The sequence below is a fragment of the Brachyhypopomus gauderio genome, chromosome 15 (genome assembly GCF_052324685.1).
Source record: "Brachyhypopomus gauderio isolate BG-103 chromosome 15, BGAUD_0.2, whole genome shotgun sequence".
In the NCBI taxonomy this organism is placed as follows: Eukaryota; Metazoa; Chordata; class Actinopteri; order Gymnotiformes; family Hypopomidae; genus Brachyhypopomus; species Brachyhypopomus gauderio.
In genome coordinates, this window is record NC_135225.1 from 7,464,895 (window position 1) to 7,492,682 (window position 27,788).

The following is a 27,788-nucleotide window of genomic DNA, read 5'->3' on the forward strand; positions in this document are numbered from 1 at the left end:
GCCCGCTGTGGCGACGCTAGCTGTCGTTAGCGCCACCGCTAGCTAGTTTCGATTCATCCCTTTGACGTCCTCGTGCGCGTTGTTTACATATTCCGCTTGAACCTTATTTTGTTTGGAAACTTATTTTGCTTAAGACGTTAACTAGTACAGATATTATTGTTTATTGCGTTTTTAAAGCTGTACTGTCGTCTCAGTTTTTCTTTATTGCAGTTTATTAAGAAAGGAAAAAAAAAATTTCGGGGGGGGGGGGGGTAGCGGGCCCAGGTTTAAAGGTCACGGTTCGCTACTGTATTATTGTAGGGTCTATTGTCTGGGGTGTACCCTGACACACGGTGTATTTTGTCAGCTTCTTCCAGGTGTTACTACGTGTTGGGTGATGGTTTTAGTGCGCCTTGAGGTTAGCAGGAAAGCTTTTCATTGAGCTATTGTGTGTATATATGTATATTGACAGTGAAACTCAAGTGAAACTTGAGAGGAGACCCTCAGTGTTGTGATGTGCTGTAAAGTCGTGACATTTGCCTAAGTGGCCTGTATTTGCTTACAGCTGCCTAGCTGTCGCTTAGACATAAAGAATGTTTCATGGCTCTCATGCATGGTTAACATGCAAGAGAATTCGTCATATATATATATATATATATATATATATATATATATATATATATATATATATATACTTTTTTTTTTCAATATCATTATACATTTTACATTTACAAATGGTCTGGCAGTTAGGCTGGTTATTACAAGCTCAATCCAGAGTGAAACCAGAAACCGGCCACTAAGGAGCCGAAGCCACGTGGACCTAGTGCTGGTTTCCCGGACTCCAGCGGGTGGGGCGCGGGGTTCTCTCAGAACGTCTCCCCAGCTCCACGCCGCTTGCAGGGGGAGAGACCGGCGAGGCGCAGGCGGTCTGGAGCACAGCTCCGTCACGCACAACGAGCGGACGGGAGAGGAAGCCCCGGCTTCCCGCCTGCGGTCCCCGGTGGGCCGGCAGTAGCCGCACCGCCGAGAGATCCATTTAACCTGGATTACTCTGGTGGATTTTCACACGGATGGAGCTCAGATAGATTCATTAGCAGCTCCGCACAGGCTCCCAGGTGTGACGTCGACGCTACGACGCACGTCTCGTATTTAATTACCATGCGTCTCTGAAATTACTTTTATCTATTAGTGAAAATGCAACGCTCCACATTTGAACCTTGAAAACATGCGTTCTGACGACATCTGAACACTACTGTTGGCGAACACGCCACTGCTAGGGAAGTTACATAAATGCAGCTTTGTATCAAAGACCATGAACTGCTTTGTGTGGGAAATAGTTCAGGTTATGACTAACGGCAGGCCTGGAGACAGTGGAGATTTTACACCTTCTTTGTAGCATGTTTTGAGAGAGCCACGTACATCTCTTCACTGGCTGAACCATTGTGTTGTACTTTGTTCCTTTCTCGGCTTAGGACATATTACATCAGAAAGGAAGAAAGGAGAAAGAGTGTATTCTGTTCTGCTGGCCGATCCAGGCCTAGAGTCCACGTGAACTTTGATCTATTCATTCACCCCCCTGCCCACCCCCCCTGTTCTCTAATTAAGCAGATGTACTTGAAAGAGGAAGGAGACGCGGCCTACCCTGGCCTGCCACTGCCTGCCCAGATCAGGGTCAGGTTCAGAGGTCATGTGTGAGTGGGAGTACTGGTATACATATCAAATACAGTGCTGGCTTTCATCAGACAGGCCTGTGGGAAAGGGTGGCAGGGTGGATGTGTGTGTGTGTGTGTGTGTGTGTGTGTGTGTGTGTGTGTGTGTGTGTGTGCGCGCGTGTGTGTGTGTGTGTGTATGAGACGACATGTGTGTGTGTGTGTGTGTGCTAATTGATGTATGTAGCAATGCTTCAGAACACAGAGGGAGAGGGCACTGCTATTCAACCTGAAAGACAAGCAGCCTGAAGTTTCACTGAGCTGCCGCTATAGCAGCTTGGAGAGCAGCTTTCATCTTTAGATTTGTGCTCCATGTGAGAAGGCTGTATGCCACTGGTGCACCACACCAAGTGCTGCATGACAAGACAGTTTTATTCCGTCTCGGAGCGAGAGAACGTGCGGCGGAGTGTGAGTGGAGGCACAGGTGGAGGACGGGGGACAGACGAGGGAGGAGAAAGGGAGAAGAAGAGGCTAAGAGGAAATCATGGATGATAAAGCTCCCCGGCCCTCTCTCGCAAACTGCCTTGACCCTGGGATGACTTCCAGAATAATCACACAAAGTCAATCAGAGTAGAGTTTCTGCATGAGGGGAGAGTCAAGGCCACATAATAGGGGCTCTCCCAGGACAGGCTACAAAACCAGAGGGGGAGAGAGAGAGAAAGAGAGAGACAGGGAAATAGAAAGAGAGAGAGAAAGAAAAAATAAATTAAGAACAGACTGCCAAACAGTAAGAAGAGGTAAACCATTGTGTCCAAGCTCTATGTAATTCCATTTTCAGTTTAATGACCCATCTAGAACTTTCTCTGATCAGCCCTCGGCAGCCGTGGCGTTTGTCTCCGTGATGCTTGACCGAGCTTTGAGGCTAACGATCTCTGCCACTTGGGCCGTCCTGCCCAACGACACGGGCATGCTAAAAACCACATCTGTCCAGGACCTTGGGCCAGAACTGGAAGGCAGCGAAGGGGTTAGTGCGCAGGTGTCGAGGGGGCCAGCTAGTTTTGGCCGGTAGCTGAACATTTACGGTCACTCTTAAATGTAGGTCAGGGCAGAAAGTCAGGGGCAGCTGCTCTGTTGGGTCTGGCAGCCCCAGCGTAGCACGCAGCCTTTCCGCACCACAGCAGTCTGTGTTTCCACACGCTCTCAGAACAATTTGCAACCTTTCAGTTTCCATGAAATCCAACTTTAAGAGACACGCAAGCAAAAAAACACAGCTTTATATATGGCATACCTTTTGACAGCTTCTGTAATTTTAAATATGCAATGTTAAAATCATTTGGGACCAAATGTCACTCTTTAGGTTGGCTCAGGCAGAAAGCGCAGTTACGGCTTCATGGCCACTAGAGGCAGTGTTCTCTTTTTTGAGTTTGATGCCTGTGTGTTTTCAGTGTAAAGCGCACTGAAGCACTAGTAGCTGAGAAGTGAGGTAAACCTGACCTTACGTATAATAGTGAAACCGGTATGTAATACATGAATGAGACAGATTTAAAATAATCACTCCATCGAATGCAAGCTCACATTTCAAAGTCCATAAAGTATTATAACTGAAAAACTTTTCTACCGTTTTCCTCATTTTCTTCTCTTATTAAGGTCTCTGCCTATTTCATAACCTGCTAGCCTGTTCTAGGGGCATGCTGAAACTAGCCTGTAGTACACTTAATATTTATGGAAAGAACTTGTAATTGTGCAGATTCATATATAGTTTCTCTCTCCTTTCCTACCATACCCATCTCTCTATTTCTCTCTCCCTCTATTTTTCTCTCTGCCTCTCCGTCTCTCCCATTTCTCCCCCTCTCTCTGTCTCTGTCTCTCTCTCTTTTACTCGCTCTCTCTCTCCCATGATTAGTTCTTCTATCCAGATTTCTATTCTGCCATCATATTCTCATCTGTAATGTTAGCGGTGCAGGACACTTTACTCTGCATCTCTCTCTCTCTCTCTCTCTCTCTCTCTCTCTCTCTCTCTCTCTGTAGTGTGTGTGCTAGGTGCTTTATTTTAAGACACTCAGCATATGCTGATGGCAGGCCGCGGTGAGAGAGCTAGGAACCCAGCTGACCCGCCTGAGCTGTCTAATTGGGACTCTTTCCTCTCTGCTCCGCTCCCAGAAGCGCTGCGTTCTCTACCGAGGCCCCTGGCGCTGTCAGCTGTGCCCGGTGACAATAGCAAGTGCAATATTTCATCCTGTGAACTACATTTGCCAAAAGATTATCTTATTTATCTACCCAGATAGGCAGCACCTCTGTATCATCACAAATGTATTTTTGGTGTAGCTCATGCTGGCCCAGAGTTGTTCTAACGTGACCTCAGGAACTTTCTCAACTGAAAATCTGCTGCAGGCAACACAATGTATACTGCCATCCTGTGAGCTGCGTGTGCAGCCCGTGTCCCCGGGCAGATACATTCACACTATGGAGACAAAGCCTGTGTCTCCTGAACCGCACAACATGGTTAATGTTTCAGAGGTGTGCATGAACTCAGCAGGAGTCGTAGTTCATCATTTAGCTGACCTACCCACTGTTTAGGATTTAGTCATTATCTTATATCACACTGCGTTTTCTCTTTCTCTCTTTCTCTCTCTCTCTCTCTCGCTCTCTCTCTCTTTCTCTCTTTCTCTCTCTCTCTTTCTCTCTTTTCCTTTGCTGCTTTTTAATGTCCCATAAATATTTAAGTACACTATACATTAAACACTTGCTTAATCTCCATGTTGTCGTGTATGGATGTGGTCATGTTATACTGGGTGTACTGGTTTAGTTTGGCTCACTGATACATAATTAACACTCCCTGCAACTGCTCCTGCAAACACACAGATGTCTCCCCTGTGGGGTTGCCGTACCAGTGGGTGTGTGTATGTGTGTGTGTGCGTGTGTGTTGCCAGGGTGGGCAACATCTCTGCTGTGCTCGAGGTCTGGCTGTGTCCCATACGGCCCGGCCGCCTCTTCAGTCGGAGCCTGCAGCACCTGTTAGCGCCTCCTACCTGACTGACCCAGACACCTGAAATGTGAAATGTGAAATCCTGTCACACAGCGGTAATGGTCCACAAGTGGAACCGTGGAAGCTTCCAGCACCTCCCATACTGTTGGAAGGTGAAAGCTGTATGCCGGAGCTGTAGGCCAGTGTCAGTGTGAAGCGTGCCGAGCTGAGAGGTGGCGGTGTGCGAGGGCGGAGAGACGGAGCGATACGTCCAGAGGGGAGCTCTCCAGATCCAGATGGACCACCACCAGCAGGCCAATTAGTGGCCATTGTCTGGGGCAGTGGTGAGATCTTTGCACAGAGACCACCGGGATGAACCCTCCAACCCAGTGCTCACCAACTCCCCCTGTTGCCTGCCTCAACATACCCCCCCACCCTCAACCCCCTATTAGCTGGGCTCCTGCCATCCCTCCACTAGGATCCAGCCTTTCTCCTCCTCCTCCTCCTCCTCCTGCTGCTCCTCGTCTGCTCCGCTCTCTCTGCGCTCCAGCCCCTGTAGGTGCGGTGATGTCCTGGGTCTTCATGGTACTGGGCTGGTCCAGCAGAGCCAGTGAAAGCGTAGAGCATCCTGGGCCCAGAGAAAGCGGGCCATGCTGTAGTGGACCTCGGCTCCGCTCCCCCGGGCCCGAGTGGAGCTGCTTCATCACTTCAGCACTTTTAACTGGAGCCTCTTTTTTTTTTCTCACCCCCCCCCAACCCTTTCTGTCTGTCTGCCTCACCCACACACACCCACACATACACACACACACTCACACACACTCTCTCTCTCTCTCTCTCTCTCTCTCTCTCTCTCTCTCTCTCTCTCTCTCTCGCTACTTCTCCATCCTGTACTATTTTTTATTGTTGTTTTGCCATCTCAGCACATTTCTCTCCCTCCATTCCACTACCCCCCCCCCCCCCCCCCTGTCTACTCTCTCCATTTCTCTCCTGTCCTGTCTGGCTGGCTGCTTCTCTGTGTCCTACACAGTGCGGTCACAGATGCCCCGCCTCCTCTCTGAGGTCACAGGTGCCCCGCCTCCTCTCTGAGGTCACAGGTGCCCCGCCTCCTCCCTGAGGTCACAGGTGCCCCGCCTCCTCCCTGCGGTCACAGGTGCCCCGCCTCCTCCCTGCGGTCACAGGTGCCCCGCCTCCTCCCTGAGGTCACAGGTGCCCCGCCTCCTCCCTGCGGTCACAGGTGCCCCGCCTCCTCTCTGCAAGGGGCCTCTGCTCCTCCTCCTTCTGTCCTTTTCCACGTGGCTGAGAGGCTTAGCAGATTATTGACCTTTCGTTCCCTGTGTGTAGTTAGCAAGGGGCATACACACACACGCACACAACCACACACACACACACACACACACACACACACACACACACAATTAAATGTAAAGCTCAATTTAATTTCTCATTGTTCATTTCTCATTATTATTATTTTTTTGTGAAATTCAGATGATGGTGTTTTTTCCCCATGACCTCTTTAGTTACGTTTGCTCAGACAGGAGTCAGTGGCCTTCAGTGGAGTGGCATGTGTGGTCACAGGTGGCCTTTCAATCCACTTACTGGTCCCAGTTCCCCCCCCCCTTCTCCTGCCTCTGTCTGCAGCTGTGTCCAGTAGAGGGAGAGGCAGGACTCGGTGTGTGTCATCTGCTGGGTGCCACCCCTGCCTGCTGGCCTGGTGAGGAAACATAATTGTTCAAAAGGTTGTGCTTTATATTTAGCCCAGGAGGTGACCTCGAAGTGGCTTAAAAGGGCTCACATATACTTAGAGGTGCATTACAGGTTTTGCACTAATTTGCCGTGATGGCTAAAGTGCTGGGCGCAGACCAGAGTGGAGCCCAGACCCGGGAGGACCGGGACGAGGCCACTTCACATTATTCAGCATAAATGTTGTATTCAGCACGGACCCTTAAGTCAGATCACGTGAAAAGGGGGTAAACCATTTGCATACTGTATTAATCAAGGCTGCAGACACAGAGAAGGGATAACCTGGTCCATTGGCCAGTGATCCACACTTCATGTATAGCAGTTTCCTTCTGTTTCTCGTAGTTCTTTGTACTGTAGAATGCTTGGACCAAACAAGCATCAGGACCTGAGAAAGCAGTGCAGTTAAGATCCTCCGTGGGACAACCAGAGGTCCAAAACACTGCAGATACCTCCTTTCATTCTTAAGTAGACCGGGCATGATTTATTCATTCATATTTGAAATAACAATTACAATGTCAGGCGGGATCAAGCCCAAGCCGTATCTGCAGCGGCGAGAGTAGTTAATGAGGAGCCCGTCCTCAGCCACGGCCAGCCGAGAGCCGGGTGCCTCCTACCAGCCCGGGGAGCATGATGGGCCTGCCCTGAACTCCACCAGGCTCCTTCCAGCACATCTGTAACCCCTCCCGTACACCCCAGCCCTCCACACAGCCTGTCGGAGGCTCCCCGAGTCGGATAAAGTTCTGGACGGAGAGTTGCAGGCTGAGGGAAACCACTCTTCATCTCTTCATTTATTCCTCAGCGTGTGTGGGGCTCCTTCCTGGGCGTCCTCGGGGATGGGGCAGCTCAGCGATGTTTCATTAAGGGGTCAGGGTGCGTCGCCAAATCACTCAGACCTCTTTACCCTCGTTTGTAGCCCCTCCCGTGTCATCGACGGCTTGATTTGTGTGGTTTCGATCTCAAACTGCACAAAAAGTGGGAACAGACTTTCTCAACTTGTATATTTTTTTACACAGTTATATGTAGTGTTCTCAGCTTGCCCAGAAATATTATGGAACACTGTTAGCTTAGCATGAAGAGGAGGATAATGTGCAGGGAACATGCAGAAGCTCATATATCACATTCATGGCTTTTCATTCTTCTTTGTATCCCCTCCTCTGTAAAGTTACAGAAATAAAACTATGAATTATTATGAATATCTCTTTCTCTCTCTCTCTCTTATGTGCACAGACACACACACACACACACACACACACACACACACACACACACGCATGCACACACTCATAACAACACTCTCCCTCTCATAATTCCCTCTACATTGAACATCTGAGAGAATTCTCCATATTCCTAATTCCCTTCCTGGTTCTTTTATACTGAGGCTAGCTCCTCTCATATTTCATGTCAAAGGCTCACTCTTTTATTGAACATCAAATCCTCAGTGTCTCGCCTGGTGCTCTATTCTTTCTCCAGAGCATACATATTCAGGAGCCGGGCGGCAATATGGCTTCCCACACCAAATCCACGCTTGTGCGCATTAGCGTTGCAATAACACTACATGAATGGAGCTCACACTCTATATTTAGGAGTTAAGTCGACTCAGTGAGACCGAAGACACAGGCGGCCAGGGGAGCCTTCGCTTTCTCTCTCTGGATCTTGGCACTGTGGCCACATGAGAGTGGCCAGAAATGACATAGGACTGTGGATGGTTCCTGCGAGGAAATCGTGCTGTGACACTTTGCATGCTGCTTTCAGCTCCACAATTGACACACAGCATAAGAAGAACTGGAGACCGCTGTGGGTTTGAACTGCTAACTAGATACCTAAACCAAAGTGACAAATAAAGTCCATCAAGTGCTTAAGTAAGAACGCCCCCCCCCACCACCTTTTCTTTCACACACACACATGCGCTCACATGTGCATGTACACAAACACACACACACACGTACACACACAGCCTCTCTCTTTCTTTCACTCTCCCCAAGTCTATGACTCTGGCTTGTCAAAATATTGTTCCAGTATATCCCTACTGTTTCTGGCCTGAAGTCAACTACCATCTCCTCTAATGAAAAATGCAGAATGTTCAGTAGGGATTAACTGGACGGCTTCTGCAGAAAGGATGGGGTGGGGGGGGGGGATCTTTATGGCAACACAACTCAATCATTTAGTACCTCCAGCTGACCATTTGACCTGCTGCTTAGAGTTTTATTCTTCCCAAATAGCAGGGCAGAGACAGAGGGAAGTGCTTGGGTTTGCGTTTTCCCCTCATCCTGATGAATATCTGCAGTACCTCAGCATGTGTTCTCATTTATCTGAGTGGGAGCCCAAGCTGTAGATCCATTATTAAGCGTGATTAAACACACGCGCAGGAACCTGCAAACACCCAAACGCTGCTGTTGTGCACCGTCTATTTTTCATCCCCAACGAACGCACACACACGCGGGATGAAAGAGCGCGTGTGTGCTGCACTAGACAGAACTTCAGAGGCGTGGGGCAGAGGCGTGAGGACGGGAGACGGAGGAGAGATGGAGGGAGAGATTTGGGAGATGGAGGGAGAGATGGAAGTGAGATGGGAGGGGAGATGAAGGAGAGATGGAGGGAAGAGATGAGGCTCTCTGGGCAGTATCTTCCTGAAGATGATGCTGGTCGGTTGGCTCTGAGTACATGTGTGTATTCTCCCAGGCTGGGCCTGCATGTCTGGTGTGTAGGACAAACAGGTCCATATTTCAGTCTGCTGCCTCATATGAAAATGTTATCGTTGAAATATAATGACAGTCCAAGCTTGGGCATACAGCGGCTGGCTTTTGAAAATAAATAATTTGTTCTCTTTTTGATGCCGTGACTTTGTCTTTGCAAAATAGCAAATAGCCTTTTTAATTCCGCTACATACATAATGCAAGTGGGTCAGTGTATAATTTATGTAAGTGGACATGCAATCAGTTCAAATGAAAGTGCATGAGCAGGGGTCAAGCTAAGTGATGTACGTGTGTGTGTCTGAGTGTGTGTGTGTGTGCATGCACATATCTGTGTGCGTATCTATGTGTGTGTACTTGTTTGCATGTGTGTATGTCTGAGTTTGTATATATATATATATATATATATATATATATGTGTGTGTGTGTGGATGTGTGGGTTGGTGTATGTATGTGTGTGTGTGTGTGTATGTGTGTGTGTGTGTGTGTGTGGGTTGGCGAGTGTGTGTGTGTGTGTGTTAGTGCTGGATCTGAAATGAAGGCAGACACTGCAGGTCACAGTGGCAGCTGCACCTCCTCCCTCCTCCAAGCACACTGGTTGCTGCTGCGTTTGCTCCCATTGGAGACACGTGGCTCACCAGTGACTGAGACGCACAGAGCAGGAGGCATTAAGACATCAATAATTAATTAAACCAACAGGCTCACATAGATACCTATAGAGGAGGACATCTGGCTGGAAGCACACAGTCTCATTAAAACTGGGCTCCAAACAGGAGCTGATTAATCCTTCCCAAATGTTAATTGGCGGGGTGAAGTCTGGACGCCTGTCAGCGGAGCTGCCTCGCTGTGTGCTGATCTGTGCCGCTCTGGCTCTGGGCTCCACAATCCAGGTTCTGAGCTTCAAGCTCATGGCTGGAGACTCCAGGCTCCAAGGTCTGGGCTTCAGTGTCTGGGTTCTGTGCTCTGGGGCTCTGGAGGTCTGGACTTTGGGTTCTAGGCTATGGGGGTCTGGGCTCTGGGTTCTGGACTCTGGGCTCCTGACCCTGGACTTTGGGCTCCAGCTGCTCACTTGCTGTGTGGGCCAGAGCTCTCCACGCCAGGCTGCAGCTACTCTGTTGGCCCGTGATGGCCCACACACACCAGCAGGTACTGTTGAATGCCTGCAGGCCTCTCAGCCTGTTCCCCCCTCCCAGGTTGGAGGTGTGGTGAATAACATCCAAGCCAGATTTGCTGATTTATGTGCAGTGCTGCTGGACGATATAGCTTTTATTGCCATTGGTACCAATAACATTATTGTATTCATGTCTCATAACTGGGTTTCAGTAGTCTTGTGGTTCTGCCCAAAGCATGAAGAGCATTTCAGCTACTGCCTAAGTGTGACATATTTTGAAATGCTAGGACTTCCTCTCCAGTCACCGTGCAGGCCACCATCTCTGAGCATCACCTAATACACTCTGCTACCTGTTCTCTCTCTCACCTGAGAGACTGTCGGCCGTGGCTTCTCCACCTCTCCCCCCCACATTGATTTTCTCTCAACTCACCTTCTGTTGCTGAAAAACAGAAGCAAAAGAGTGAAATAAAAGCAGAGACCCGTGATGCATATTACATTTATATATGCATGCTTTTGTGCCTTGGATACCCACACACAGATCTCAGCAATCCAATGCAGAAAACACCATCCGCATTAAAACAATATATAACCAATATATAAATATGCAATGTATGCAGGGTAGAATCACTTTGTCTGTCTTGTGAGTATTTGTACATAAAGTAGAATGTGTATGTGCATTAGGCTATTGTATTTCAGTAAACAGCGTATATGGAAAATTCTCCTGCTGGCCTCTGAGACTGTGTGAAGAGCAGGGGGTTGGGACCTTTAGCTTCTGTGCTCCTGCGTGTGTTCCTCGTGTCAAGCTGTTGTTTTATTTAAAGCCTGGTCCACAACCTCTGTTCAGAGCCATGTCTTTGTGGCCTCCTACTGCTAATGTACCCTCCACCATAGAATACATGCTGTGTGTGTGTGTGTGTGTGTGTGTGTGTGTGTGTGTGTGTGTGTGTGTGTGTGTGTGTGTGTGTGTGTGTGTGTGTCTAAGACTAAGAGTTCGCATGTGTGGGAGTGAGGTTGTGACACATGTACAGGAGGGCATGCTTTTGCACAAACTGCTTGCTTAATTACTGCGAAGAGAGATGTGCACCAGGACGTCATTAACTAAGCGCCTGTGTGAAACAATGCTTCTAAAGATAACGTCGAGCCAGGGCCATGAGAGAGGGAGAGAGAGAGAGAGAGAGAGGGAGAGGGAGAAGGAGCCGTGCGGTGTCAGCCCCGTCGTAACCGGTACCCCACTGAAACGGCGGGAGCCTCCAGAACGCCCCCGGCCCCTGCCATGTCTTCCCACCCGGAGCCTGTCACACAGGACACAAACACACCCCGCCAACCAGCACCTTCCCGCACATGGTCAAAACATTGTCTGCATGTATCTAAGACACCTCGTGCTTTGGAAGTTTATCTACTGTTGCATTAAAAATCTAGCAATAAAATGGCATGTAGAGAGACCAAACAGCATGTAGAGATGCACTATTAGCAAACAGCAGATGGAATGCGTTTCCATGGCTTCCGTGGCTGTTACGGTACGCTATCTGTTTGAATGCAATATGTCAAGCACATGGCTTTGGCTAAATGCGTGCCTTGTCATCAGTGGATACACCTGTGAGGATCCTGTCTGATTGTACACTGGTGTCAAAGCTCATCAAACAGCAAGCTGGGTCAAAGCATTACTGCTCTGAGTGGTGGGTGTGGCTAGGCGGTGGGCCACCAGTCTCTGCAAACAGCTCCGCCCCCTCTCCCCACAGCTCATTATAAACTCACCCTGGGACATGCTTTTAATACATCAAAAACCTCAATCTAATTGATATCCTTATTTGCTTAATTGGTTGAACACCCCCCCCCCCCCCGGATTCCTCCATGAAAGGAGTGCTTGTGATTGAACGGTGATGTATGTATATATAGTACCACATTTCCACCGTGGCATTTCACTTTCCCTGTTTGGCTTCAGTAGGCGGGGGGGGGGGGGGGGCTGTTGTTTTCTTGCCGAATGAAAAAGATGATAAATCTATTTTCCTCAACATTCACATTCTCAGACAGAATGTGAAATTAAACCAATCAGCAGAGCGATTATAGTGGAGAGTAAAGGGTCTGATCAATAGGTGCCCATTGTGAATAGCCAATAAAAAGACAGCGTGCTCAGGCTATGGGGGAATCCTCTCCGATGTCATTGGGTATCGGCTACAAAGACAATTCGACACTAACAAGGAAACTAGGGATTAAATGTAGCCTACCAAATCTAACATGTGGCACAGCTGTTGACTTTGCAGACCTCGACTAAATCAAAAGAAGGTGTTCACTTCCTGTACAGACAGGAATTCTAAACCTATATCAACTACATGGGGGCTGACAAAATGTTCTTTCTAATTATGGTTATCATGTTCCATTATCATTCCTTTTACAAATAGATTAGTGCTATAATAGCTATCGGTACTCAGTTATCAAGATCATCTGCTTTGGCTTCCTAGCCTGTCTTTTACAGACCTTTTGTTATACAGTTTGTTTGTTATACAATACAATGCTTAAAGGTTATTAAATGGTTCATTCCTCATTAAAATATTAAAATACATTCAGGTCTAATGTAACTAAAATGTAAGGCTGTTCCGAGTTAGCAGCGATATCTAAACTCGGGTGGGGAACACCAAAAAAAAAAAAAAAAAAACCTAGTGGATTTGTGTTAATAATTCATGCCTGAAAGGGTTAAGTGATGTACAGTTTGCCATGAAGTGTTTCAGAATAACCTGAGCATCTGTCTTCCTCTGCAGTGCAAGCCGCAAACAATGGCCGGGGCCAAGGCCCTCTCCACAGTCTTTCATCTCCTCTGTGTAGATTCACCCACCACTATTGATTTCTTATTGACCCGAGGTGTCCTCGGCTTCGGTCTGCGCTCTCTGTGCACACTACAAACCCTCCAAGTGAATGTCGGAAAGAAGAGTCGCCCACATCGATTTTTTTTTTCTTTCTCCCTCACACTCTCTGTTTCCTCTGTCTTTCCTCTATTGAGATTAATATTAAAAAAGAGGAGTATTTGTCTCCAATCATTTTTTTCTGCTCATTAGAAGAATAGTGAAGCTATTTTGAATACCAGCTCTTTTCATGTGAGGAGAGTATAATTTTACCTTGTATGTTGGTGAGCGGTGATGAATGTGGGTCTCATAAAGAGGGCATAAAGAGCACAGACAGAGAGGTTGAGTTGTCTTAGCCTCAGCTGTTGAGCTTTCAAAGCAGGGCAAAGTTTTCCTAAAAAAATGCATTCGTAACATTCTTTTATGATAATATTCAGGTATCAAGCAACTCAATGGTTTTCTCGTGTTTGTGTCAGTTGAAGGTTGCTGGGTGGCTTAATGCTTTTGTCCAAAGGCCGTCCCTAATCTCTCTCTCTCTCTCTTTCTCGAATGTAGCATGATGGACGGCTCACACGAATAGGTGAAAAATGAACTCTGAGATTCACGCGGCTGACATCCAGACGTATAGCAGTTAAATCCCCTTTGTAATATTTACATGCATGTGAAACCAAACAGAACATGCAGCCAGGGTAGTTTGGCTGTGTCTGGGTCAGTGGAGCTCTGAAATGAAAAGAGCAGGTGGCTCAACCCCCACCCCCCCCACCCCCCCCCCCCCACCCCCATCCCATGCCTCTCTGCAGCGCGTGTGATCCACCGGGCCCAGGGTGCGCGGGAGTGAAACAAAAGCGCTTGGCTTCCTGGGATTAAGTGCAAACGGAGGCCTCTCATAACATCAGCCTGGGCAATTGAAATAAGATAATTATTCATCCCTCTTAGCTAATTAGATTCCTCCCCCACTGCACAGCCACCAGTGGAGCAGATCTAGAGAGAAGCACATCTTCTCCTCAGAACTCTTTAATTGAATCTGCCCTGTTGAGTTAAAAGACAACGCAACGCAAAGCGGAAGACTCACGGGGACAACTCTCATACCATCACTCAAGCCTCTTCGTCTTCCCGCTCTTGTTTATTCAATTGTTTGTTGCTGTATCTATCCATTTCATTTCTTTTTTCTTCCCTTTTTATATTTCTGTTTAAATGGTTTCAACTATTCCTTTGATCTCATTTGAACAAAGAAAAAAAAACTCCTTTCAAGAAACCATTGAAGTTCTCTCAATAACAGTGTATTTTTTTCACTACATTTGGCAAAGTTAGCAGGACTGTTTCACCAGGATCTGATGAGTAGTAGAAAGTGAGGAAAACATTCACCCCTATCTGCTCAGTTCTCCTGATAGACACTTTTACATTCACCCAGTATGTGTGGGGGAGGAAAAGAACACTTTCTAATACAATACCACAAATGGCTGAATTCATACAACCCAGACAGCTGAAATACATGAATTCATACCACACAAATAGATGAACTCATGCATTTTTCTCTTTCCGTGTTTTGATACAGTCCTTGAAATAGAATATGTCATCTTTTTTTCCTGCTTTAATGAAGACGTGCCATTCAGCGGGGGGCTAAATGGGTTTTGACCGTCTTGGTAATCATTCCTATTGAGTGCAGGGTGCTTTAGATAAATAGCTCCTAATTTGTGTGAGGTGTGTAGGCTGATCTGACAGAGGCTGCCATTGCAGATTACCGCTTCTGCTCTTCGTGTCAAGAAGGACAGCCATGTGCCTGATCCCTGCCATACGCCTTGCAGTCAGGAAGTGCTGACCACGAATCAGCGGCATCCGCGCGCACACGTACGGCGCAGTACTCGCGTGCTGCAAGGCAAATTCTTGCAGATCCGGGAACAGCGCGTCCGCGCAAGTGACACACACACACACACACACACACACACACACACACACACACGCAAGCGCTGCGGGCGAAACGTGCAGACTGAGGCTCGCAGAACAATGGCCTGGCATGTCCTCGCGCTCCCTCGTGTAACCCTCCTCCTTTGATCTTACACACTTTACGCAGTGTCCGTAAACTCCGAGATTCAAATCAGCAGACGTAATAATTATCGATCGGTTACATTAGGATGTTTGATCGTGCTAAGTACGTCAGTAGGCACAGTAAAGGTTAAGCCTTCTCTTCAGTGCCCAAACTGTTTCGGGTAAAAGGTCACTAATGTGTAGTACCATAAAGGGTTATTAAGAATCACAATTCAGTGGCAATGTATGTGGTGCAATCAAGAGGTGATGATTGATTAAAGACAAAGATATTATGATAACATCAAATAAAGGGCCGTAAAATCAATTTTCATTTAATTGATCATTTTCCTGGCGTGTCATTTCTTTACTTTGTGTAGTCTCTTAAGCTGTGTCTTATGGGCTGTAATTAAAAGGGCAGGTCTACTGAGCTCTCCTGGAGCTGAGCTAGGGACCCTCACACTCTGACCTTTAGAGATTGGGCTCGCACTGCTCCTGTTTTGAAGGATACACACTTCAAGTGGTGCTTCACAAGGTGCCAAAATCGATTTCTCCTCATACTAAGTGTGGTTTTGATATGAGCGGCGTTTACAGATATTCATGACGCCGCCCTCCGGTAAGTGCTGTTGTGGGTCTGCGGGGGAGAGGGCTGGGCTTTATTGCACGTGCCCTCCGCGAGGAAGGCTGCGCTCGTGCGCACGGGCTGCGCGTGCATTAAGGAGGGGAGTAGTGAAGGTTAGGGCTCAGGTAAATAAAGCGCCGTACTGCATACTGCTCTCAGAAGCTTGCGAAATTGAACACCGTGTGGTTTTTTGCTGTCTTTAATCAGTAGTTAAAACGCAGAAGCATGAATACCTAAAAATGAAAGGGTGTGTGTGTTTTTTGGCAGAATGTGAGGGTCTGTTTTGGAGAGACATCTGCAGAACGCAGATAGCAACGGATGGTACATGACACGTCAGCACGGGATGACCAAGTAAATTTAGAACTGCCCATTTTACCTGAACTACAGTGAACTACAGGTGTGGAGTTCATCTTTCTACTGCTATGCTATCGTAGTACTGATAAAAATATGTTTATACATTTTATAAGCCAGTACATAAATTAAAAGGTTTTTGGACGCTTCTCATAACATTGGCCAGGGCAGCTGAAATAAGATCACTCTTGTGCTCTAAAATTGATAAAGTCAGTTCAGTCGCTATACTGTGCAGGAGTATCACCTGCACAGGTGACACAGGCAAATTGAAGAGACTACAAAAAAATTTGCTGAATTTGAAAGAAATTCCTTTATTTGGGCCAAGTGCTCGAGAATTGTTTTGTTATGACAATTACCTTCAGCTGCATTAGACCTGGTGAATTAGTTATGACGTGCTCCTGGTCTGACTGCTGTGCATAATCAGGCTTCTTCACCTTCCCTGTGTCCTGTACTCAGGAGAGTCACATGTTCAGCGGAGGTGCTGCCATGAGCCTCATGACCAGATGACCAGTGTCTTGGCTAGAAGGTCAGTGAAGCCCCCCCCCCCCCCCCCCGGACACAGTAGGTGGGGCTGAAACATGAAGGTTTCACTGATTAAATTACAAGAAAAAATGCACCATTTGCTCTCAACATATAATATGATATAATATATTTTTGTAGTTGGACACTTCCTCAATGGAATCAGAATTAAGCTATGTTAGCCAAGGAATTTGTCTTCAGTTACACATGACATCAGCATCCATTCTTAAATCTGGCATGCATACTCACAGTCATGCAGACGCGCTCTGAGACAAATACGTGCTTTGTAGACACGCTTTGTACACAAATACATGCAATTAAATAGGAAAAGAGACAGAATATAAAGATTTACAATTATAAATATGATAGGTGTGAAAGTAATGCAGTGCAGAACACAGCAGTCAGATGCGTGCAGACATGATATATTAAAAACAGCATAACCACTTCATTACATTCCGCGTGCACTGTTCATGAGTGCAATGGCATGAGGAAAGCACGTTTTTTTGCAAGATGATCCTCAAGTAATTATTCTTTATACCAAAAAAAAATAATGCTAATATGAGAAATGCTGTACAATAGTGTATATAAAAGTAACAGCAGGTTACTCTTGTAATTTCACCACATTTGCGTGTAGAAAGGATTCATAACTGAATAGATGCACTTTCTCCATCGCCACCTCGATCCACCTTTTTCTGCAGCAAGATGGGAAATTCTGGGGATAGAAGGAATAAACAAAAGAACATTAAAGAGGGAGAGCGGCCAGGCGTTGATTGACAAACGCAGCGTGCAATTAAGCCGAGAGTGTGCGGGTGGAGGTGGTGGAGGCGGTGGGATGCTGCCCTGCTCCACTGGCTTTGAGCTGCAGCGGAGGGAGTGCTGAGTAGAGGCTCCTGGTCCCTGCCATATGGTAAAAGATCTCCGCCTTCCTCGTGCCACGATGCCACACGCGTCCTGAATTCTTTGCCGTGTATGTCTCTAGATGCATCAAAACGTCACACTTGAGAGACTTGTGTTCCCCTAGGAGGCTGGAATAGATGCTGGAATGCAGGCGGAACTGACCCGCTGGTGTATTCCACTTCGGTGAGCTTATTTACCTCAAATCGCAATGACTTACATTATTAATGACAAAAAAGAGCTTGATTAAGCAGCAGGCCCGGCTGTAAATAAGCACGGCGCTGGGAGCGTGCTCTGCGTCGGCGCTGGCGAGGCCGAGGTGCACGGGTCACGTCCTGCAGCCCCGCTTTGTTCCGCCGTGATGGTGGTAGGGTTGTGCAAACGCCCGGCTGGCCTCCCTCCCCTCCCTGACTCGGCCTTCGGGTCTGTACGCGTGTGATGGATGGCCAGCTCGTCCAGTGCCGGGGCCCGTGGCAGGACCGGGGCCGGCTCTCGACAGGGGCTTCCACCCCCACCCTGCCCTCACCCTCCCGTGCCCATTACCACACAGCCAGAGTTTGGCCTACTTCCTGCTCGCACCTCTGCTGTGATGTCCTGTGGACACTGCTCTGCTTAGACCCTTCCACCATTCATCTTCAGATGTATATACAGTACACTGATGTGTAAGCGCTGTAAAACTAGCATGTCATAGTCAAATTAAAGGCATATCCATAAATTGTAGTTTTATGGATGTATATGTATTATAATAGACTATTTGTCACTACCATTTTGTATGAGATTTTATTAGTGCTTGTGGTTTACCAAAAATAAAGAACATGAGAGCCTCCATCCACCATTCACCTGAGAACCTCCATCCACCATTCCTCACATTAGAACCTACATCCACCATTCACATGAGAACCTACATGCACCATTCCTCACATTAGAACCTACATCCACCATTCACATTAGAACCTACATCCACCATTCACATGAGAACCTACATGCACCATTCCTCACATTAGAACCTACATCCACCATTCACATGAGAATCTACATCCACCATTCCTCACATGAGAATCTACATCCACCATTCACACGAGAACCTACATCCACCATTCACATGAGAACCTACATCTACCATTTACATGAGAACCTACATCCACCATTCACATGAGAACCTACATCCACCATTCCTCACATGAGAATCTACATCCACCATTCCTCACATGAGAATCTACATCCACCATTCACACGAGAACCTACATCCACCATTCACATGAGAACCTACATCTACCATTCACATGAGAACCTACATCCACCATTCACATGAGAACCTACATCCACAATTCCTCACACGAGAACCTACATCCACCATTCACATGAGAACCTACATCCACCATTCACATGAGAACCTACATCTACCATTAACATGAGAACCTACATCCACCATTCACATGAGAACCTACATCTACCATTCACATGAGAACCTACATCCACCATTCACATGAGAACCTACATCCACAATTCCTCACACGAGAACCTACATCCACCATTCACATGAGAACCTACATCCACCATTCACATGAGAACCTACATCTACCATTAACATGAGAACCTACATCCACCATTCACATTAGAACCTACATCTACCATTCACATGAGGACCTACATCCACCATTCCTCACACGAGAACCTACATCCACCATTCCTCACATTAGAACCTACATCCACCATTCACATTAGAACCTACAACCACCATTCCTCACATGGGAACCTACATCCACCATTCACATGAGAACCTACATCCATCATTCCTCACATGAGAAGGTGATGCAAACAAAATTGTAGCTTCAAAATCAATGCTGACTGGTGTTGCTAAGGTTACTCACTCCGAGGGCATACAATATGGAAAACAGGCCTGGTGATAGGGCCGTGTCCATCTCATGGCCCAATGTCACTTCATTTAGATTTACATCAGGTAGTAAATTAAAATAGTCACTCAGCAAACACTCTCATGTCTTTCTCTCTCTCTCTCTTTCTCTCTCTCTCTCACACACACACACACACACACACGCACACACACACAGACACACACACTCAGGAGTGTGAGCATTGAAGCAGAAAATATTGCTGTCTAGATATTTGTCCTGGGGCTGATAGAGGAGGCATTGTCTTGGGACTCTCTCAGGCCTCTGAGCTGATAGTTGTGCATGGCAGCTGTAAAGTGTGCTTTGTTATGTGTCTAAGGATTAGGGTTCAGGACCTTGTTTTTTCTTCAAATTCTAGGCGGATCAGAGAGGCATGTTTTCGGAGGAGAGCACGGGTCAACCCTTGTCTGTCCAATGTTTTTTTATTGTTATTTATTTATTTATTTATTTTTATTTCCATGCTTTGTAGCTTCATTCATGGCACATTATTTACAGGCAGTCTCTGAGAATGCCCGGCAGCACGTAGGACCCCAAGGGCCTTCCATTTTTGTATTGTTCCCATTATCCAAAACACAGTATTTAACCTACAAGCATTTAAAGTAAAACTGAGAACAGCTGTCACATTAGAGGCAGACAATGCTGGCAGTAATAGCCAAAATAGTGTAATTGATGCTGTGATGTAATGCAAGTGGGGGCAGAATAAACAATATTCTGCCTTTTGTTTGTTTTTCTACACAGTTAAACAGTAGTGAGTTTTCCCTATAGGTAGTCAGCAGAGTTCCACACTGAACCAGTGCACTGGCTCGTCGAGGAGAGCAGCAAGCATGTCTGTTTACTCCTAATCACGGTGCTGGATTTCCACTGCCAGCATGTGTCCTCCTTCACTGTCTCACTCTCTCTGTCTCGCTCACTCTGTGGCTCTCTCTCTCTCGCTCTCTTCCTCTCTCACCCCCTCCCCTTCTCTCTACCATCTCTAAACTGTAGCAGAGGGTTGGTGTCGTATCCCATTGTGCCTGTGAGTAAAGGGGGAGGGTGTGTGTGTAGGGGTGGGGTGTGTGGAGGCCCAGCCCAGCTGAAGGCGGAGGGGGAGAGTGCCAGTGCCCGCCAGTAGCTTCTCACCATCCCCTACACGGATGGCTCAGTGGCACCATGGGTGCAAGTTCTGGCAACGGGTACCTCACTGTTGTATTATAGGTTACCTCACCAGACTACCTCACTGCTGTATTACAAGTTAGCTCACCAGACTACCTCACTGCTGTATTACAAGTTACCTCACAAGACTACCTCACTGTTGTATTATAAGTTACCTCACCAGACTACCTCACTGCTGTATTACAAGTTACCTCACCAGACTACCTCACTGCTGTATTACAAGTTACCTCACCAGACTACCTCACTGTTGTATTACAAGTTACCTCACCAGACTACCTCACTGCTGTATTACAAGTTACCTCACCAGACTACCTCACTGTTGTATTATAAGTTACCTCACCAGACTACCTCACTGTTGTATTATAAGTTACCTCACCAGACTACCTCACTGTTGTATTATAAGTTACCTCACCAGACTACCTCACTGTTGTATTACAAGTTACCTCACCAGACTACCTCACTGTTGTATTATAAGTTACCTCACCAGACTACCTCACTGTTGTATTATAAGTTACCTCACCAGACTACCTCACTGTTGTATTATAAGTTACCTCACCAGACTACCTCACTGCTGTATTACAAGTTACCTCACCAGACTACCTCACTGTTGTATTATAAGTTACCTCACCAGACTACCTCACTGCTGTATTACAAGTAACCTCATCAGACTACCTCACTGCTGTATTATAAGTTACCTCACAAGACTACCTCACTGCTGTATTACAAGTAACCTCACCAGACTACCTCACTGCTGTATTATAAGATATCTCACCAGACTCATATTATAAACATGGCTCTTATAGGCCTGGCTCTTTATCAGCATTCACCTTTACATAATTACATGATGCACTACAGCCAAATTACATTTGTTCTTCTAAATACAATATATATATTATATATTATATGCTAGATTTTCTAATTAGCAATCCAGGTAAAATTAGTGGAATCAACACAATCCAGGAAGCCTGAACAAAATCCTGGTGAGGACTTTTAAATATATATATATATATATATATATATATATATATATATATATATATATATATATATATATATATATATATATAACTCACTATTACATCATCAAATTGCAAACAATTTTAGTATTTAAATCCTTAGCACAGCTGATCAAGTAGAGTATGCCAGTCTTTTAGAGTACTCAGTGTTTTGTCTAGACATCATGCATAAAGAACATATGGCTTTGTGTATCTGAACATCTGAACAGGATCCTTGGTGTGTGAGTGCTGACGTGATATCGGGAGGTGGAGTGTTGTCACGGCTCCATTGGAACGCAGAGAGGATGGCGCTGAGCTACGCCCAGCACAGCCCCGTCCGCCGCAACCATTGGCCGTTCACAGCAGTGGGCGGCAGAAATACGGCCTATTAATTGGCAGCTCGTTGCAAAAGCCATGATTGTCACCAAAGTGAAAAACATTGAGATTATTAGCCACCCTGCAATGAATTTTATTATGATGTACATAACGGCGAGGCCACAGAGCCCCAGCAGGGAAGCGCAGACATCGGACTTATTAGTCAAACTTCACTAGCTGTCAACAGGCACAAAGCCTACCCGCGATTACAAAACGAACATCCCACACGTGCTCCACGTCGTCTGCGTGTCAGGAGTGAAATGCGGGGCTATTTGTGTGCTTTATTGATGGGGTTGTTTGGAGGTGAAGGAGATGTTTTTAGATTGTCCGTTAATTCTCAGAATGCAACAGAGAGCGAGAGGCATTCGGGGGGAGAGGGGCGAGAGATGGCTAAGGGAAATAAATCAGTGAATCAGGAATTCTCCGTTTCATAATTTTGAGAAAAATATGGAGAATGAAAATCCCATTACAGAGGAAATTGAAGTCCGTTGTTCTTAAGTATTCCACTTTTGCACATATTTCCCTGGATGGAGCCGGGGAGTCAGTGGGCCGGAGTTACCCAGATGAGACAAACAGGAATTAAACCGCCATATGCTGGCGACACTACTCAGATGCTTCTGCAGTTTCTCCCCCTGCATGAAGGCATAAGCTCTCAAGATCTAGATCTTCCCCTCCTTATTTACGCAGTTATTTGCATCCCTTTGTGAGAATGGCCGAGATAATATCTGCAGTGTCTTGTGGACTCGTCTTTAATTGCCCGGCCACTGGGGAGCGTCATTAGCATGGCGACGTGTGTCCAGCAGGTGTGCCTGGCCAGACAGGTAGTGGAGATTCTAGCCACGAGGGACCGTCAGCCACGATTTGTTAGGCCAGCGAGAGGATTCTGTTTCAGGAGCCTCGCTCAGACTCCATCTAGAAGTGCATTAGAGGTGCAGTTCCCCTACGCCCCACCTAGCTCAGTTAATTGTGTGTTTTCAACCCGCTGTCGGAGGCTAATTTAGCTATAGATTGAAATGAAACAGCCCTGGCCTCACATTTTCTGGCAATCAAGACTCCAATTTGACTGTGTTTTCTCAGCAGACATTAATGATTCCAAAGCTAATACTCATTGTTTGAAGTGACATAGCAGCCCTGGCATTTACTTAACCTTTTGTCTTATGTACAAGTCTGAGTCAATGCAGAATTTACTCTTAATTAATATCTTTTCTTTCCTTGCCAACATTCATTTCTTGAATATTCAGGGACAGTCAACCTAGACAAAGGCGCATAGTTCAAAGATAAAGAACATTTTTATTCAATCAAAAATTCTTTTTTTTTTTTTGTTCTTAAAATGAAATTTGTCAGACATAATTAACATCCAAAGAACTTTTCTTTCCCCTCCACCATTAAATAATGGCGATAAATAATAGCCCGATCACCTTCAGTCTTAAAGTGCTTTTCAAGACCAATCATTAAAGCAAAGTGTAATTCTTTTTGCATACTAACTTATCAAGTAGTAACTACTTGATTGTATTCAGAAATCATTGTTCATGAGAAGAATATTGACTCTCATTCGCTGCTGGATATGGGCAGTGACGAATCAGAACAGGTTTATTCTAATGTGTTTGTTGTGTCTGTTGTCTGTTCTTCAGGTCACTGGGACAACAGCATCTTCTTGGGTATGATATATGGGATATGAGTTAACACTGACTATCTGATACAGATGAAAGGAAATCAGCCTCTGGCTCATAATAGAAAGTTCTATTAAAAACAAAATGCAGTGTTTGATTTTTAACTAAATATTCATATATTTTCATACATTTAAATAAAAACAAAATAAAGGAACAGGAAGCCTAATCCCACCCCTCAACTTAAAAATGTCAGTGATAATGTCACATAATCGTACAAAATATATAATGGCATATTTGTTTCATGCCATCAATAATGTGCATGTAGTGCCATGCATGTGAATGTCAGAAAGTTATTATCCTAAATAATTTTTAAAAGAGGATTTAACAGGAAGATAGTATAGAAGATATGTAGACAGAATTATTGTATGTTTTGTATGTCTTCAGGTGCACGAAAAGCAGACAGAGGAGTAATTGGATGAGAAGTTATCTTAGGTGTGTATTTAATAGACAAAATTGAAATAGATCATTTGATGGTACCAATTACAAGGGACAGTCAAAGTATCCAAAATCATCCAGTTTATATTTCTATTACTGAGATCTTTTACCCACACCTGTCTTGTTGATGTTTAGTAACAGTGACATTGTTAAGACATCATTTGGTGGTAAGGCCAGGGTATGGACCACATTACGGGCTGAATTCTGATGATAGTGGTACTACCTAAATAAGAGTGACTTATTCCTAAGAGGAATTATTTAAACAAAGACATTCAGAAATGGCTCTCATTACTGGTATGACATACCTCTGTACTAGAAGGGCAATACAGCAAAATATCTTCTCTATGTGTCTATATGTTTCTCTCTCTCTCTCTTTCTTTCTGTCTTTCTCTCTCTCTCTTTCTCTCTCTCCCTCTCTCTATTTCTCTCTCTCTCTTATTTGTGTATATTAACCAACATGCACACTGTGTTCATGTTTTGCACATGTTTAAAAAGTGTGACAGAAGTCCTTCATTATACCACGATAGACGTGGTCTGACCTTTCACTCTTCCTGCTCTCTGTCCCTCGTTCTTCCCTCTCTCTCTCTCTCTCTCTCTCTCTCTCTCTCTGTCTCTCCTTATCTCTGAAGACTCCCACCTGGAGCAGACTGAGGTCAGTGTCTGCTGAAGCAGCAGCAGGCGTGTGTGTCTGTGTGTGTCTATGTGTGTCTGTGTGTCTATGTGTGTCTGTGTGTGTGTGTGTGTGTGTGTGTGTGTCTATGTGTGTCTGTGTGTGTCTATGTGTGTCTGTGTGTGTGCGTGTGTCTATGTGTGTCTGTGTGTGTGTGTGTGTGTCTGTGTGTGTGTCTGTGTGTGTGTGTGTGTGTGTGTGTGTGTGTGTGTGTGTGTGTGTGTGTGTGTGTGTCTATGTGTGTGTGTGTGTGTGTGTGTGTCTATGTGTGTGTGTGAGTGTGTGTGTGTGTGTGTGTGTGTGTGTGTGTGTGTCTGTGTGTGTGTGTGTGTCTGTGTGTGTGCGAGAGGATGAAGTGGTCAGCAGTGTGACAGGCGGCAGGGACTCTGACTGCCCCAGCAGCAGCGCGGATTAAAGGGCCGGAAGGAGCCAAGCAGGGGGTGAGGGAGCAATACGGACAGAGAGAGGGAGAGAGAGAGGGAGAGAGAGAGAGAGAGAGGGAGAGAGGGAGAGGGAGGAGAGAGAGAGGGAGGGAGGCTAGACAGTCCACGCTGTGCGGTGGAGCATGGATATAACAAAGCCGCAGACACCAGCCTAGCCAGCCGACATGAATATGGGCATTTTTGCTCAGCTCTCCATGCCGAGGCCTGATACGTGTTCCAGAGCGTAATCTTACATAAGGCCGGCAGAGATTAAAATGGCGGCGTAATTACGGCGGCGCGGGAGATTCCCGCTGTGTTTGCATACACGCATGGGATTTGTAAGCTGCGCGTTAGCCGCACGGAGATGGCCACCACTGAGAAGGTAATTTAAGGAGAAAATTCCACTGGATCCTCTTGGCTGATATCATTACTGGCCGTGTATGCACCATCACGTTCCTGCGTCACTAACCCCGCACTGTAGAGGAACACCATGGCAATTAATTGTTCTGGGTTTTGGTTTTATTGTTTGTTCGTTGACCAAAGCTCAGGGAATGGTTTGTTCTAGTCATTGGTATCTAAATTAAATTGTCTTTATCTCCTGCTGGAAAGGGGGAGAGAAAAGGAAAAAAATTAATTTGTTAGATCAAAAAAATATTTAATTTTTCAGCACATCAAACAAACTTTTATTCAGGGTGTAGCGAGGCTGTCCTTTTTTTCTTAATTAAGAAAGCATTCTATTATTAAACCAGATGAAAAGGAAACATCAATTCAGACCGTACAGTCATGTTCAACTACTACTAATCTTTTGGTAATTATTTTTTAATTGAATCTTTTGAACACCAAAACCCTGAGCAGATGCTTGTATTGCTTGAGTCCCTCATCACACTCTGTGTGCTATGTATGCGAGATGATGCTCCTCCATGTATGAGAAAGGGGAGAGGGAAGCGCAAGGAGAAAGGGAGAATGTAAAGGAGGTGAGAGGGGGAGAGAGGGAGAGGGGGAGAGAGGAGAGGGGGAGAGAAGACCAGTGGAGAGAGTCAGTGGTGCTCTGAGAAGCCAGAAACTTCAGCATAAATGAACAGCTCAGCAGTGAAACTTCCTTAGATGATAACATATGCACTCGCTCTCTCACACACACACACACACACACACACACACATGCACACACATGCACACGCACACACACACACACACATGCACGCACGCGCACACACACACATGCACACACACACACAGTTGTGTGCACACAAGACTGTGTCAGGTTTTTGCTGGATATGCACAATAATTTCTAAATGGGGGGGGTCGACTAGTTTGAATTGAAACAGAGATCTGCACTATTTTACCTTTCTTTCCTCTTTGCCTTACTTCTGGCTGGACAAGCGTTGGCTGTAAACTTTCAGAGGAGCGGAGTGCTGATTTGTGGAAGTGCGTGTGATTAGTCTTAAGGGGGGCTCACTTTAAAAGTGGGTTAACCGAGCCTAGGCCAAAGTTGGAAAGCTTTTTGGGGAAAGAAGTGTGTGGAAAGGCAAGCTTGATTTTTTGACACTTGATATGCTCCCTAAGTGGAAATTTGTGAAGTGCTCTCAGGCTCTTCAAAGTACTTAAGGCAGTTGGTGGGGATGCAAAGAGAGGCTTATGAAACAGGGCTGTAAGAATGGTCGATAATAAAGAGACATCCTTAACTTTATACAGCAGCACATGCACTATAATCAGACCCAACCTAGCCTGGATAAACCTGGGCAAATCTTATTAAGCCAACATTATGCATGTGGCTACTGCATACTGTCCACAAAATGGCTCTAAGAGAAAAAAAAAAGTCTCCAGCTCACATGTACTCAGCATCTGAAGCTGTCAGCATCATTTCTGACAAACATGATTTACTGTATTGCATCCTCTTTTGCAGGCACACACACACACACACACACACACACACACAAATACCCCCCACCTCTCACGCACAGAGGTGCTTCTCCCTTTCATGTCCACCTCCCTATGAGCTGCTAAAACTAGATAGAGTCAGTATAGTGGGCTTACTATTAACTAGATTTATAAAGCAAATGGCAATTAAAAGCATATGAAATTTCTTTTGCTGTTCCACATGCCTGCTGACATCCGACTGCACATGCAGGCCTGTCTCCTTTATGGAGTGCACAATACCATCGTCGGCTACCACAGTGGGCTGAGAGGATGAACAAGAGGGCTTAATAAAAGACACCGTTAGATGAGCAGACCTTCCAACAGAGAGGGAGAGAGAGAGAGAGAGAGAAAGAGAAAGCATCCCCATGCAAAGAGGAAAAGATAAATAAACAATTACGTAAATAACCTTCAGAAAAGTCACCTGTCCTCCATAAGGAGGCTGTCGACAGCTCGTCAAGGGAAATTAAAGGTTTGTCACCGCCACCCATCCGCCGAGCCTGGCTCTGTGAAAATGCTAGTGCTTTTGAGGATGTCAAATGGTTTTATGCCAGATATGTGCAGGTAGTGATTTTCAGTCTGTCAAAAGAGCTCTGGAAGAATGGGATAGAGGAATAAAGAGTTCCCACTATCAGAGCACCCACGGGCCATGCCATGTCCCTGCTGACACCAGCGCGCTGTGGTGCTGGTTAGAATGGTTCACCCGTCTGGGTGACGCACATGCTGTACATTCACTAAGGTTTCGTTTTCACACTGAGACAGAGGACACACACACACACACACACACACACACACACACACACTGGTAGAACATGCAGGTGCAGGGGCCTCGTTTAGATGTGCGGGTGAGTCTGGTGAAGTCGGCT

General features: G+C 46.0%; 1 long non-coding RNA gene across 12 annotated transcripts in view; it reads left to right on the forward strand.

The window, feature by feature from the left end:
* The first annotated feature begins 15,621 nt into the window (after positions 1-15,621).
* The window catches only part of LOC143476438 (uncharacterized), an 88,431-nt gene continuing 76,264 nt past the window's right edge, over positions 15,622-27,788 (forward strand). For 8 of the 12 annotated variants that reach the window (XR_013121298.1, XR_013121294.1, XR_013121300.1 and 5 more), the window contains exons 1-3: positions 15,622-15,740; positions 15,883-16,012; positions 16,423-16,492. This is a non-coding gene — a long non-coding RNA (uncharacterized LOC143476438). Of the gene's footprint in view, positions 15,741-15,882; positions 16,013-16,422; positions 16,493-23,442; positions 23,470-23,865; positions 23,914-24,545; positions 24,569-27,788 lie in introns of all 12 variants that reach the window. The other 4 variants (XR_013121293.1, XR_013121301.1, XR_013121297.1 and 1 more) reach the window with 2 other exon arrangements.